The sequence below is a fragment of the Anoplophora glabripennis genome, unplaced genomic scaffold, assembly GCF_000390285.2.
Source record: "Anoplophora glabripennis isolate ALB-LARVAE unplaced genomic scaffold, Agla_2.0 scaffold15, whole genome shotgun sequence".
Lineage (NCBI taxonomy): Eukaryota > Metazoa > Arthropoda > Insecta > Coleoptera > Cerambycidae > Anoplophora > Anoplophora glabripennis.
The window spans coordinates 1,137,511-1,152,478 of record NW_019416279.1 but is presented as its reverse complement, the minus strand read 5'-3'; the positions used below and the strand labels follow the sequence as shown (position 1 = coordinate 1,152,478).

At 34.2% G+C, this 14,968-nt stretch overlaps 1 protein-coding gene across 3 annotated transcripts in view; it reads right to left on the bottom strand.

The window, feature by feature from the left end:
- LOC108905588 (histone acetyltransferase KAT6A) overlaps positions 1 to 14,968 on the bottom strand; it is a 75,777-nt gene that overhangs the window by 50,248 nt on the left and 10,561 nt on the right. The gene's annotated exons all lie outside the window — the stretch shown is intronic.

Here is a 14,968-nt window from a genome sequence, read left to right as displayed (position 1 = left end):
GTAAAAGTTTCTAAAAGAACCAGTTTATCTAATGCGTATTTTTGGATATCGAGTTTTTACGAAATATAAAAGTTATGGCAAAAAATGGCTTGAGGGGTGGTTATTTCAACCCCTTTCGAGGGGTTAAAATTTTCGAAAAATAGTTGAAAACTCGCATCTGTATTAGTAAACAACCTGTAAAAAATTTGTTATTTGTACCTCGTTCGGTTTTCAAATTACAGCCAATTTTCATAATTTTTTTGGAAACTGATGGCCCATTTCTCTTCAGGGGTGAACATTTTACTAAGGCGATTTTTTGCATATCGTGTTCTTTTGAAATGTAGATTCACTGGTATCATATATGCTACTTCATTCAAAAACACCCTGTATAGTGCCGATGTGTGCTTTTACCCTAGAGGTGGATGCCACCCCTTCTAGAGGGTGGGAATTTTTTTATTAAAAATAACCTCAGGATTCGATAGAGAGGAATTCTAAGTAAAAAATGTTCTACAAGAATTTTTTGAACAGTCAATACTTTTTGAGTTATTTGCGCCTAAACATGTTCGTTTTTAGTCCAAAAATTGCATGTTTTTGAGCCATTTTTCGCGATTATCTCAAAAACTACAAGTTTTATCAAAAAAATTAACATTAGCAAAAATGAAGGTAATTAAATAGCAAAGAGATAGCTTTTTTTATTTTTGTAGATGGTATAGAACCCGAGTTATGACTCCCAGAAATTGAAGTCAATTTTGAGCTTAGCTATAATCGAGCTATAACGTTCAACGTCCTGTAGTGGAAACATTAAAGGTTTTTAGAGGAAAACTTATTGAGTTCTTGAAAAGACTTTTAAATTAAGTGGCGGTAGAAGTCGTTAGCATGAAAACTAATGAAGTTACAATCAAAATAAAATGATTGTCTTGATTTTTGAGAAAAAAAAATCGGTATTAAAATTAATGACTTGACGGAAAAAAAAATTAAACGTATTCCTTCTGCAATTTACTTTATAACAGTAGATTCTGGGAATTTGAACGATTTTAGAAGCCTAAATTTAAAAAAAAATGTCATTTACTTTTGAATAAAATTTTTAAATTTTTAAAAAATCCCCTTTTTTCAAAATATTTCAAGAACTAACAAAGTTATAAAAAAAATTAATAATAAATTGTAGGTTTTTTCTTACTAAACAATTTGTTTTTTTTTTTAATTTTTGTAGGACAAAATGTGATTGAGTTGAGTATGACTAAGCTCCAAGACTGCCTTTCCTGAGCCCTTTTAGCTTACAAATCTAAAAAACGAAGGGCTCAAAAAACTGCAAATCATAGAACTTAAAGTGCTTTAAATTCCCTACAAAATGTTTTTTTGAGTAAGTTTATAACTTTAGTTATGGTAAAAAAAACTAATCGCATTTTTTCGATAAAATTTTCGGTGCGGGTAAATTACCATCATCTTTGTGTATTTTGGAGCACTTGTGAACTGATCTATAAGTAACTGAAGTATTTTAATAATATACACACACACGTATCTATTTATAATATATATAATTTTTTTTTTAGTTGATATAAATTTAATAAAAAAGTATTAAGAATAAATTAAATAAAATTAAAAAAAAATAATTATATCATACTCGCATATAATTTTTAGGAAATTTTTCTATAAGGGGTAGGGTTTTTTACGAGGAGTAGGTCTTCCATAAGGGTTTTTTGGGTGACTGAAAAATTGCAATATATCATAAATCATTTAAAAACCAATAAAAAGTTTATAATTCAACATATTATGCATACCATTAAAACATCTCAAGCTTTCAATATTTTATTTTATTTTATTATAAGGGATGGTTTTTAAGAGTTGCAACTTTGTAATGAGTCGTAAACTTTCTAATGAATAACAAAAGAAATGCAATACATTGTGAATGCACCAAAAGAATATTGTACTGTTAAAAACTTTTTTTTCTATTTTTTGGCCATGGAAGGTTAGTTATTAAGGATTGAAAAGTAATTAAATTTCATAAATTATACTAAAAACATGAAAGGAACTTTATCCAACATATTCGAACATGAATTGAATCTTTAAAATACGTAAATCTGCGATTTTCGCATTTTTTCGTACAAGGGTAGTTTTCACCCCCATTTAGGAAAAGCACACATCTAGACAATATCACTTTTGAAGTGGAGGGTCAGATGAGCTTGTACGCAAAGTTTCAGGTAAACTCATGCCTTCAGTGACTGGACTAAATTGTGTAGAATTTTGCATGATGACGTGACTGCAAATTCATACTTTATTTAATTTATACAAGGTGATTCAGGTTTAATCTGGATAACTTCAGGAATCGATAGAACAAGTTAAAATATGTAATGTTCATTCATGATATAAACTTATTTCCTAAATCGCATCGTTTCGGAGATAGAGGGCTTGAAGAAATTTTTTTTTCCCCTTTTCTTAGCACTAAAAATATTTTTGAAGTATTACTTTTAACGACGACTTTCACAAACGTCTGTTTATACAAATTATTGTGTTTTGTTTTTCATGGGTTGATGATAAGTGGCTTAGACGCTACACTGTCAGGAATTTCATTGAATATCTCAGAAACTAGGCCAAATATCGAAAAAAAAACAAGCGACGAAAAAGTTTCAAAATTAATGACGAAACGAAATACAAACAAAGCAGCATTGGACGACTGGACAATAAATCTGCACAGTATCTACAAATTATTATAATTTTTTACTTTTAGCAGAAAACTTATTTAGGCACGCCTATATGAAAGTCATTAAATTTTATTGCTAGGCGTTTTTATACATGTTCAACTGACTCCGGAAAGACTATACTAAATCTGAACCTAACCTAACTCCCCACCACGTTCCCCAAGACACGTACTTTTCAAATGTTCCACGGCTCCTACGATTATCGCCAAATTCATTGACATTGATCGCCCCGGAAGTGGCGCTTTCCCAATATCGACGCTATAAATAAACGCCAAGTGGGGAAATTACGCTCTTTCAACTTAAAATATGCGCGACGAATTAATTAAAATAAGCTAATGACTGACGGAAACGCGATGCAGAACCCACCGGAACAAGGGCTAGGTGGTTTCGAGATCGAACAAACAGATAATGGCATCGCATATTTATACTCGCTTTTAATAATTATAGTTATTAGTCGGAAAGGCTTATTGCTCCGCACTGGACACTATTATTTATCATTACGTGGCCTCCAGGGGATGCTCTTCTGTTACGTGCTGCTAAATATCGATGGTATCGCAGAGTTACAGGACCGTAACAGAAGAGCATCCCTCTTCCAAATAGAAAAATGAAGAGGATTGAAGTCCGGACTTCTGGGTGGCCATGTAAAAATGCTTCCACGTCTTGAAGAAGTTCCACTTTATTTAAGAAGAGACATGTGGTTCATGTACGACGGGGATCCACTGTATTTTCCTTGGCCAGTGCGTGCATATTTAGATGCAGTTTTTCCAAATCGTTGGATTGGCCATGCAAGCATTTTTGCTTGGCCATCCAGAAGTCCGGACTTAAATCCTCTTGATTTTTCTATTTAGTCTCCAATTAAAGATATAGTTTATAAAGAATCTACGATTATCGCCTAATTAATTGACACCGATCGCCTCGGAAGTGGCGCTTTCCCAATATCGACGCTATAAATAAACGCCAAGTGGGGAAATTACGCTCTTTCAACTTAAAATATGCGCGACGAATTAATGAAAATAAGCTAATGACTGACGGAAACGCGATGCAGAACCCACCGGAACAAGGGCTAGGTGGTTTCGAGATCGAACAAACAGATAATGGCATCGCATATTTATACTCGCTTTTAATAATTATAGTTATTAGTCGGAAAGGCTTATTGCTCCGCACTGGACACTATTATTTATCATTACGTGGCCTCCAGGGGATGCTCTTCTGTTACGTGCTGCTAAATATCGATGGTATCGCAGAGTTACAGGACCGTAATGACTCTATTTATAAATAGGATTGAGAATAGACACAATATTTTATTTTATTATTATTATTATTTTCTACAGGGTGATTCAGTCCATTATGTCATTAATTTTAAGGCAATATAGGAAAAAATGAATAGAACATGAAAAAAAAATTTTTAAATGTATACACATATTTATGCAGAAAAATTTTTTTGAATATTTAATCCTTTTTCGGACCGCTTCTGTTCGCTGACCCACAAAGGTTTATCGAGAGTGAATCTTGACCTTTGGTATTATTCGGTCACTAACCTAGGTTTTAATGCATTTTTAATCCATGGTTAACGACAAACTGATAAACAGACGTTTTGACCTAGACACATGAATAAATAAGATATCATTTATTTATTTATTAATAAAAACAAATGTATAAGAGTAATAATTGTTTTCGAATGTTAGGTTATTTAGAACATATTTTTAATACAGTTAACGTCTTCACTATGTTTTATAATCGAATAAGGTTTTAGTATTATGTTCAATTAATTATCCAGTTTGTATCGATGGAAAATTGCTCGAGAGATTTTTTCAAATTGTGACGGTGTGATACGGACCGTGGGGCCTACCAAACTAAAATATTTTCAAGGTCATCGTACTTCCGGTTATACCAGATGTCGATACTAACTTCCTTATTTTAAATGGAACCTCCTGTATGTTATTGAATTTTTTGAAAGAGCATCTATTTTTAAGTTGAAAACATATAGCACACTCCATACTTGGAATTGAGCGTTTCCGAGATATTTTGATTTTTAAGCAAAAATTGACAGATGTAGACTGTCACGAAAATTTAGTTTTCCCGGAAACATAGGTTTACTTTTTTGTGCAAATTGGGCATTTTGTAAAGGAAGACCTAATTTATCGAATTTGACATGAAAATTTTCCAATTTTTATACAGGGTGGTCAAAAAAATTATCGAATGCGAAGTTCAGAAAATGTGGAAAACTCGAAATTTTTAAATGGAAACCCCTATTTTTTTTAACGTTTTCGCTTTCTGCACTAAAATTAGGTGTAACTTTGTTAAAGTTTCCCTATACCTAAAGCCAGTGGTTTTCATTTTATTTACGAATAAACATTTCCCTTTTCTTAAAATGATGTTTCCATTTGTTTCGCACATTTTAGGTTGGCCGTGTCAGGTAAGTAACAATCAACAGGACAACTGTAACAGGTTATTAATTGTGGAGAACCACAAAGAATTGTCCTTTTCTAAAATCAGGTAATCCAGTTGCAATAATTAATTACAAGTCAATAGTTGTTATTTGTAACTTTGCGAAATTGTTTGACATTACCATTTACGGTAAATTATAATCTTATACATTTGAGCTCAACATTTCAATATGGCTTTGTTGAAAAAAGATGTACAGTAACAAATATGTACCACACAATATAGATTTGTTCCTTTAGATCTATACTGACATAATGCAAGGCATTTGATTGTATCGTCTATACTGTTATTTAAGCTTGAAACAATTGGTTGTTATAACATAATAATAATATCTCTACTCCTCATTCTAACTACAAGAATTAGCCCAGAAGTCGGAGACTTGTGCGGGAGAGGAGGCGGCATATTATTACGCAGGCCGCATTTGCGCCCAGGAACGACTTATGTTGGTAGGCCCTAACCATCATTCAGTGCAGGAATGAGGGAAACCTGGAAAACCTCATTAATTAGGTTAGGGGGGTGGTCAAATGCCAACCGGTGTCAATCTCTCACATTGACCCAAGCCAACATTCTTCCACCCTACCATACCTGCACAGAGGGTGCCAATCCTCCGTATAAGCATAGCTAATCTACGCTCTACAGGCCGCGGGATTCGAAACCCGGGCAGATCGACACATCGATTAAACCGTGCGACTATCGACCGTGACAATTTGATCTTTCTAATTAGATTTTATCCCTCTGAGCCAAAACAATGCGTGAAGTTCGCCGGCTGTGGGTTTGATTGTTAGGTTTCCACCTGAAGAGTGCCACAAGGTTCTAATTTAGGACCCCATTTTTTATTGTATTTGTAAATGACTTATAACTAAAGTTAAGCAGTTCAAATTCATGTCATTTATTATTTGCTAATGACCTACAAATATATGCAGAAATCAATATCACCAATGACGTAAATTACCGAAAACGAAAACTATTATTGAATCTATTTTATGATCTGTAATTGGATGTTTCACCTGTTAAAATTAAAGTAAATAAAAAGGATATCAACTAAAACGTAATGTAAAGCAATGGAAATATTACACTTTCCAGTATTTTTTATTTAACCCACGAATGTAATCGTACTGGCGACAATTTCAATAGAGAGGACGGAACAGACATGAATATGTGATGAGACCAGTCCATCCCCCATCCATGCACGTGTTCAAAAAGTCGCCCGGACCCCAAACATGTTCCATGCGTCACTATAACGACCGATCGATCGTTTAGGTCACTGCGTACGAGGGGCACATCAGAGGCGGTGCGTCAGCACGCCTACGGGCGTCGTTCGAATAACATGCGACAAATTTCGGTTCGTTTCGGGGGTGGACGTGGCGTTTTTGGTTGTTTTAAGTAGGCGTGTGTGTAGGAGGGATGATACTTTGTCTTCTGTGCGTTACAAATTGATGTTACATGATAAATTATCGGTTTTGTATGGTTTTAACTGTATGACAAAGATTTGTAATTTTAGGAAGTATTATTGTAAAGAAACTCTTTTTCTCAGTGTAGTAATCTATTTATAAATAACGCAAATCGGTAGTATACGTTCAAATGTATTGCTCCCACATTGAAAGCGAATTAAGAAAAAAATAGAGATTACAACTTACACGTACACCCTGTAGAAATGCCAACAGTTCTAATGTAAATGTTCCTCCAAAGTAAACGTTATTTATACGGAAACTGTTGTGGGTTTAAAACATGTAGTATTCTCTAAACTGTAAATAAATAAATAAAATATCCAAAAATGTATGTTTCTTAAAGTTATACATAGATTTTGCAGCAATGTATAATTATACCGGGTGTCCAAAAAGTCTGGAAATTTCTGAATAATTTCCGAGGTAAATTATTTTTGAAATATGTTAATGTCGTTCTTGTAGTAACTTTTGACGAGGAATTCAGTGGTGACGTTGGATTGGACCTTGACGATGACCTTGAAGATTATTTCAAGGTCATCTCCATTTTTTTAATGAAAACCCCCTGTTTCGAAGTCGGCAATCGAGAGCCGGAAATTTTTCGTCCAAAAACTCCAAGGTCATAAATCTGGGTTGACCTTGAAAGTCATTCAAAAGTTATTTAAATTTGAGGGCTGGATATCTCCGAAGGACGCAGTTGATGAAAATAGTACAAAGCTCACTTTATTTATTTTGTTTAATTCCAATTAGTGGTGACCTCAAACTCGACCTTTTTGGTGTCCTTCAAGGTCATTTCAAGGTCAATTTTTTTTCACCAAATAAATAAATGGCTTTACTTAAACATTTTTTCATTAATAATTTTGTTTGAAACTTAATAAAAGTCACATATTTTAATGCAAACTAAAGTAAAAGTGATGATAATCTAAAACTGAACTAGCAATTTTTTTTTAATATCAAAAAAGGGGACAAAAAAGCAGACGGCGACGATCTCCTTTTGCGTAGAGGACGATTCCAGAAGTTCTCAATAACTTTTGATTATTATTATTAATATTAAGCGCCGCTTTACAGTTTCAGTGGTTTAGATTATTGAAAATTATTAAAAAATCTTCTCCAAGTTTGTACATTTTCATCTGGCAAAGTAATTCTGTTTAACTACCTAAATTTAATTAAACTCTAAATTTATATGTTATACTGTAAGATATTTTGTAGATCATTTTTAATTCTACAGGATTTAATGACAGATTGTTAACGTCAAAATATAGGGATTGAGTCAAACATGCCTTAATCAATTGTTACGCCTTTTCGTTCTACAGGGTGTTAAAGTTGAAAAAATATTTTCGATTTTTTGCTATATTTTCAGTATGTATGGACCGATTGTTTTGAAAATTGTAATTTTACGTTTTTTTGTGATGGCAAATACGAATATGCATACAGTGTTGGGGTCACGTCTAGGGGGCGCTACTTATACTGTCCTATCACTGTAAAAATATTTCTAACTTTTTGTATTTTACAATTTTTAATTTTTTAACTAGAAATTTAACTACTTATTTATTTGTTTACGACTAACACGCCTATGACTAGCCGACGAAAACACCGAACTCTAGTAATAACATCCCCCAGCGATGTTTTGCAATATAAAAAAAACCGAACCAGCCAATATTGCATGTGATTAGAAATGCAAATGTCTCAGTGGACAATAATCACGTCTCTCATTGGACAATCAAGAATTTTCTGGTTTATCGTCAAACTCAGGTAAATGATCTTCTTCCGTCTCTTTCTCCTTTATCCAGGTGGGCTCCCGAAGCAAATCGAACGAAAATTCCTCGTAGAACTTCCCACGATGACAAAAGCCGAAACACGAACGCACAGAGAGAGAAACCAACGACCCCCGATCACGACAGGCGGCTAGATCATAGCAGGCTAGGATGAATCAGCGTTTTAACAACGACAATAATAATAACAGCTATAGAAAACACAATTAGACACCTCGTTGGTGTGCGTAGGAAGCTTCGATCTGTTGTAAACAGAACTCTGGCGATTAAATTACGGTGGGTTATTAAGGTAATGGCGCCTTGAAAAAAATTGAGGGATTTCAGCGGTTCCAAACATGTGTATAGATGAAATATTTATCGATAATTGCGACTGTTTTTTGTAATTGTCACTTTGGCGGCTAGTATTACTAAAGTGTTCTAGTTGAACCCATACATTTTTAAAAATTTTATCATTAATAGGCTGTCAAACTGCCGAGTTGAAGTTAAATTATACAGGGTAAGTCAGAAAGAATGGATCAAGACTAAGCTGGAGATACTAGACACCAAAATATTATGTTTGAGCTTATCACGCCTTATACACGAATGTCGCTCGTTTAAGAAATACAGGGTGTTCAAAATTTAAATTTCATACTGAAATTTCTCAATAATTGAGAAAGTTTTAATTTGATAGCTTGACTGAAAATTGGTAGTGTTGGGTTTTTTGGTGTAAGAATTACGAATTATAAGCTTATTTTGTCGTTACTCCTAGAGGGCGCTAGTGTCACTGTATTATTTAGGTAAATCAGAACATGATTTTTTTATCTTTTGAACTATGCTTTAAAAAAGTTGAAAATCTAAAAGAACGTTTAATTCTACATAAAAAATGTACTCTTTATCGGTTTCTGAGTTATTTGCATTTAAAAATTGTATTTTCTGGTGATTTTTTATTCTCAAAAGATGAAAATAATAATAACAATTATTGATAATAGTACCTTAATACATTTTACTATACACTCTCTATGTCTGAATATTAAACAAAATGTCTATTATTTTTAAATGCATTCGCGGCTACTTGTATTTTCTGCCGCAACTCCTCAACAGAGTTAATTTCTTCACGACGCACCACATCCTTCAAGTTTGACCATACTGAAAAGTCCATAGGGTTTAAATCTTGAGGCAATAACTGCTGAGTATAATGATATGGATGGAGCATTTCCTTTTTAAAAATTCTTCAAATGGATGATTGGCTTACCCCTGTTGCCGCACTTAACCGACGAGTACTCATAACGGAATTTTCCGAAACACGAATTAAAATTTCCTTTTTTTCTTCATCGACTGTGATAGATTTTGGAGTACCATGGTTACTTTTTGGTTGAGATTCAGATTCGCCTAAGCGGTTGTAAAGATTTCTGAATAGTCTATAATTAGCTTGCAATCTATTTGGGTACAATTGTACATATCGTCGGGCCGCCCCTTGTCGATTAAAATTAGCCTGAGCAAAAACACAAATTATATCACGCATCCACTGCCGGAAAAATTATGTCGTGGCATTTTTTTATCACTAGTTAATAATTTTGAACGCACGCAAAATGCTCTAATATTTATTTATTGACATGAAAATTTGACACAAGCTTACTTAGAAAAGAAATAGCAATATCAGCGCCTGAAAGAAAATCGCCACAAAATACATTGAAATTTTTTAATGAAAATAACTGAGAAACCGATAAAGTTAGGCGACCTAAACATCAGTACATGTTTTATGTAGAATTGAACGTTCTTTTAGCTTTTTAACTTCTTTAAGCATAGCTCAACAGATAAAAAAAATATGTTTTGATTTACCTAAATAATACGGTGAAACTGGCGCCCTCTAGAAGCAACAAGCCTCAAACTCGTATTTCTCACACCAAAAAACCCAACACTACCAATTTTCAGTCATACTATCAAAACTTTCTCAATTATTGAGATTTCAGAATAAAATTTAAACCTTGAACACACTGTATTTCTTAAACAAGCGACATTCGTATAAGGCATAGTGAGCTTAAACATAATATTTTGGTGTTTAGTGTCTCCAGCTTAGTGTTGACCCATTCTTTCTGACTCACCCTGTATATGTATTCAACATAGCGTTTTGAAACACTGTAATGACAACGGCGGTCAATTTTTGTATACGCAAATGTCTGTAATAGCGAATCGTAAGCGAGAATCAATTATATCTACTTGAATCACAGCAACGAATATCGCAAAGATATCTTCGGTTCATGAAAATATAAGAAATGACTTTCCGCCTCAAGGCGAAACGTTGCAACACTAAATACAAGCGAGTAGATATCATAAACCGGACACCTACGAATTCTCAGAGCAGGTGGCGTCTATTTATACTAATTTATCTAATTTATATCGCTATCCGCGACGTTTTACTAGCTTGTTTACCGGCGCTGGCGAGGTGTTCCTCTGCGTTGTTGCACTTGGGGTCGCCGTTGCGGAACGGAACAGGTTGTACTTTTTGTTATGCCACATAAACCGCATAAAATAAACAGCCACTGCCTTAATTACGTCCATTCCCGTATCTATTAGAGGTGTCCGATGTTCACGAACACATGTCGGATGGATCAGGTACAGGGCGATGCCGTCGATGCCGACCATAGGACATCGCAGCTAATCAAGTTAATTTATAGATATCTTTAATAAATAGTAAACGATGATTTCTCATTATAATTAGTAATTCAGCAAAAATGGTGACCATGAAATTATATTAAAGCGGTTTTTCACAGTCCCAATAATTAACAACTAAGTAGTCTTGTCTGGAAATCTATTATAATCTTTCCGAATATTTTAATTATTTATGTACTCAAATGTAAATTTCGTTTTGTTCCGTTTCAAAAGGTCTCCAAAATGCCATGCTGTAGTATTACTAAACTAAATATCCCTCTTATTTGTCCCTTTCGCAATTGCAATATGAATGATTAATAGAAGGTGCCTATAACAAATTAAAATTAACTGAATAACACGAAATTCCGCATTGCTGTACTGCACTGCTAACCCATTTGTTGACAACTGAATTTATGGCCAGGTCGCCTAGTGCGGCTGTGTTTGTGCCGCGTTTGCCCGCGCGTTCATTCTTCAACTGCGCTACCAGACCTGTATATGGGTATGGCTAAATAAATATGGGAACATTTTTTCAAATATTTCAATGTCGAGTTGCTGCGTCAGCGACCGAACCTGGTACATACTACCAACCTCTTGGTTCTTCAATTGAGATCGGGAAGACTGTACCTACAGCCGTACGCCCAAGCACAACATATCGTGCTCTCAATTTGCAGATTCTACCTCCTATTGCAAGAATTTTTTTAACCAAAAACATCAAAGTTGTTAATTATCTTTAATTGTCGCATACTTTCGTTTTATTGTAAATTATGATTATTCTGTACAATAAATAAACATAGCAGTTTCATATCCTGCGCTATAACGGGTGATCACTTTTAAAGTATACACCATCAGTATCTCCTGAACTAGATTATATACAGAGTTGGTTAAATAACATAAAAGTTCAGCATATGTTCGTACTGTTTCGGATTATGAAAATAAAAAAAAAATTGGAAATAAGTTCCGCCGTTCCTGAAATAACTCGAAAAAATGACAATGAGAACATGGCTTTTCTAATTTCTTCCAAATTTTTTTTAGTATTGAAAGTAGAGCAATGAAAATCGATACGTATAATGTATAGGGTCGGTCATCATGTCATAAATTTTAACCATGTATTCGGAAGGCCTAATAGACAGAAACTCAAAAAAAAAAATTTACTCGACCTTTTAAAAAATAAGTACATAAATTACCTCTGCCTTAACTCCCGTTAACTCGGCGCCCTACTTCGCAAGAGGGAAGCTTTGGCCGGCGAATTACAAAGCGTTCGAACGTTGAAGCGAAACAGCTGATTTCCCTAATCGTCTTGAATTTTGCAATTGGTTTCAAAATGAAATTGCAAAATTAACAAAGTGCTATGGACGGATGAGTGTCGTTTTAGCAGTACTGGCATTTTAAATAGGTAAATACCATACTACTCTTTGAAAAGTCACTAGGTATACGTACTACAAACTGAATAATTAATGTTAATATTTAAAATGTAAAAAACATCTTATTCATTCATGTGTCTAGGTTTATTCGTTGTCGTTCACTACGTATTAAAAACGCATTAAAAGCTAGGTTAATGACCGAATAATACGGTAGGTCAAGATTCACTCTCGATAAACCTTTGTGGGTCAGTGGTCCGAAAACAAATTTTTTTCACCTTAAATATGCATTTAACTTTTTTTAATGGTGTTTTTTCCTATCTTCCCTTAAAATTAATTACATTACAACTGTATAAGACTATATGTTTTATCTGTTGGAAGGATCCTTGTGTTTTCATAACCAACTTTTGATTTTTTTGTGGACACCATAATGGATTCTTGCATCACTGAATGAGGCATTACATTTCTAGTTTAACGATGTATAATACTTGGGTGAAGACTTTTTATTAGAGGCCAAAAAAAAACGTCAATTTTATAATTTATTTAAGTTAATCGTAGTTGCCATGAAAAACAAAGAAAATTTTAACATTGTTTTAAATAAGTGAAAACTAATTATAATTTTTACATGCAATGTAACAGAAATTCAGTGGCTGCTCACGTTATAAATGATTTCGTGATAAATTGAGCCCAGATCCAGATTTTCCTGTTAAAATATTAATTGACTGATGAAACATTATTTACGGATAGTGGAATGTTTTATAGAAAAACAAATACCTTTATACTATGCAAATTATGTTAACATAAGACGTAAGGCCAAAAATTGGGTTTTCTGTCTTCCTTACTTTCTTTATTCCACAACATCACATTTTTAACTTTCTAGGAAGTGATTTCGAAGAAATTTTAAATAATTTGCCTATTGAGAAATTGACACTTAAAAAAGCTTCAGCAATTAACAATTCCTGGATTGGAACTGGTGCTATAGCTACGCTGGCCACCAAGGTCGCCTTGTTTCAATCCCTTGGATTTTCTCTGGAGATTTGCAATGAAAAGTATTTATACCCCAGTCTTGTGCATCGAGCAATTGCGAGTTAAAATAATGAAGTGCTTCAATCAGTTTCACCGAACACAATCCAAGATTCAATAAGAAACCTCTATTTTATATAAAAATTTTTGCAGATATGTTGGATGACCAACGAAACGAACATTATTTTACATTTTATAAATACAAGTTTGCTCGGAACAATTCTTTGTCCACTTCCACGAGATATTCCAGAATAGATAAAAAGGATATTCTAAAAATTATTTCAATAGTTCATTAACTCCTTAAGATTCGCCGGCGCATTTTTTAACACCGGGCCACTTTAAACGAACGCTATTATTAATTTGACAGCTAACAAAGTGAACTTGATTTATCTGTTATTTGAACCAGGCCTAACCGATACGCGTTAAGGTAAAAACCATTTGCCAATCTGTTTGTTTTAGATAACAGCGTAAATATTAATATTGTTCATTTATGTTTTCCTGATGTTCCTAGAAAAATAGCTACACTTGTTTAAAAAGTGATTGTGAACATTTTGAACACAAATTATAGCTATAAGATCTGACAAACTTGAAGCTTATTTTCTGAAGTAGATAGACTTAGAAAATATGTCGCATAAGACATTTGTATATACAGGTTCGGAAAGTCCCCATGGTTCATCGGCCGTTACGATAGAGAAGGCTATAATGAAGGCGTCTCATAGTCACCGCCCGTTTCGCCCTTTCACAAATAAGATCCACTTCAACTTGTAATTCAGCGACCGGTGGTCATCTTTGTTTTCGTCGTTGGGCTTTTCTTTGNTTTGGCTTTTCTTTAATAGATGTCACTACTTATACAATTTCGACTTCGGTATTCCGATATGTTAATACCATCCGTTAACAGAGGGCAGCACAATGCGTAACAAAGAAAACTTTTTACAGTAGCTAGTAGATACCTCTGTTTGTAAATCTAGTGACCTTGTTTCCCCTACTTAGAGAAGTTATGACTTACTTTATCGCTCTCACGTAACGGCCGATGAACCATGGGGACTTTCCGACCCTGTATATTTTGCTGTATTCTTTTCTGTGTGGCTACTCTATACAGGGTGATTCACAAATGGTCACCAAAAATGAAACGTATTCTTGAATTCTGTGAATTTTAAGGGGTCTTTCCTATAATTTTTTTATCAAGAACGCTTCGTTAAAAAGATACAGTGTTAAGCTCAAAAAATACTTCGATAAAAAGATCGAGAAGCAAAAACGTCCCTTTAAAACGTCGTCATCCCCTTCGATACACCTATATAATCCTCTCCACCCCAAGGAAGACGTCGTGCGGGGTGGAAGCCGTCAGCCAGCCATTTAGGGGACGGAGGGAGAGGGAAACTTTGCATAAAAATAGGGAGACGTGGTGTGTAAACGTGAGTCCCGGCAAAGGGTGGGCAAACAAGCGGCTGGGGAGTTAAAAGCGTCATGAGACGCAACATGTCGGGGGTGATTTGTTCTGGTGAGCGCGTAGTCTTTTTTTAAGGCATAAAAATAGCGAAAGAACAGATTTAAACTTGTATTGGAAGTATAAATGGTTTCATAACGAAACGTTTTTCTTTGCGACGAATTTCTCAATCGTTTTATTA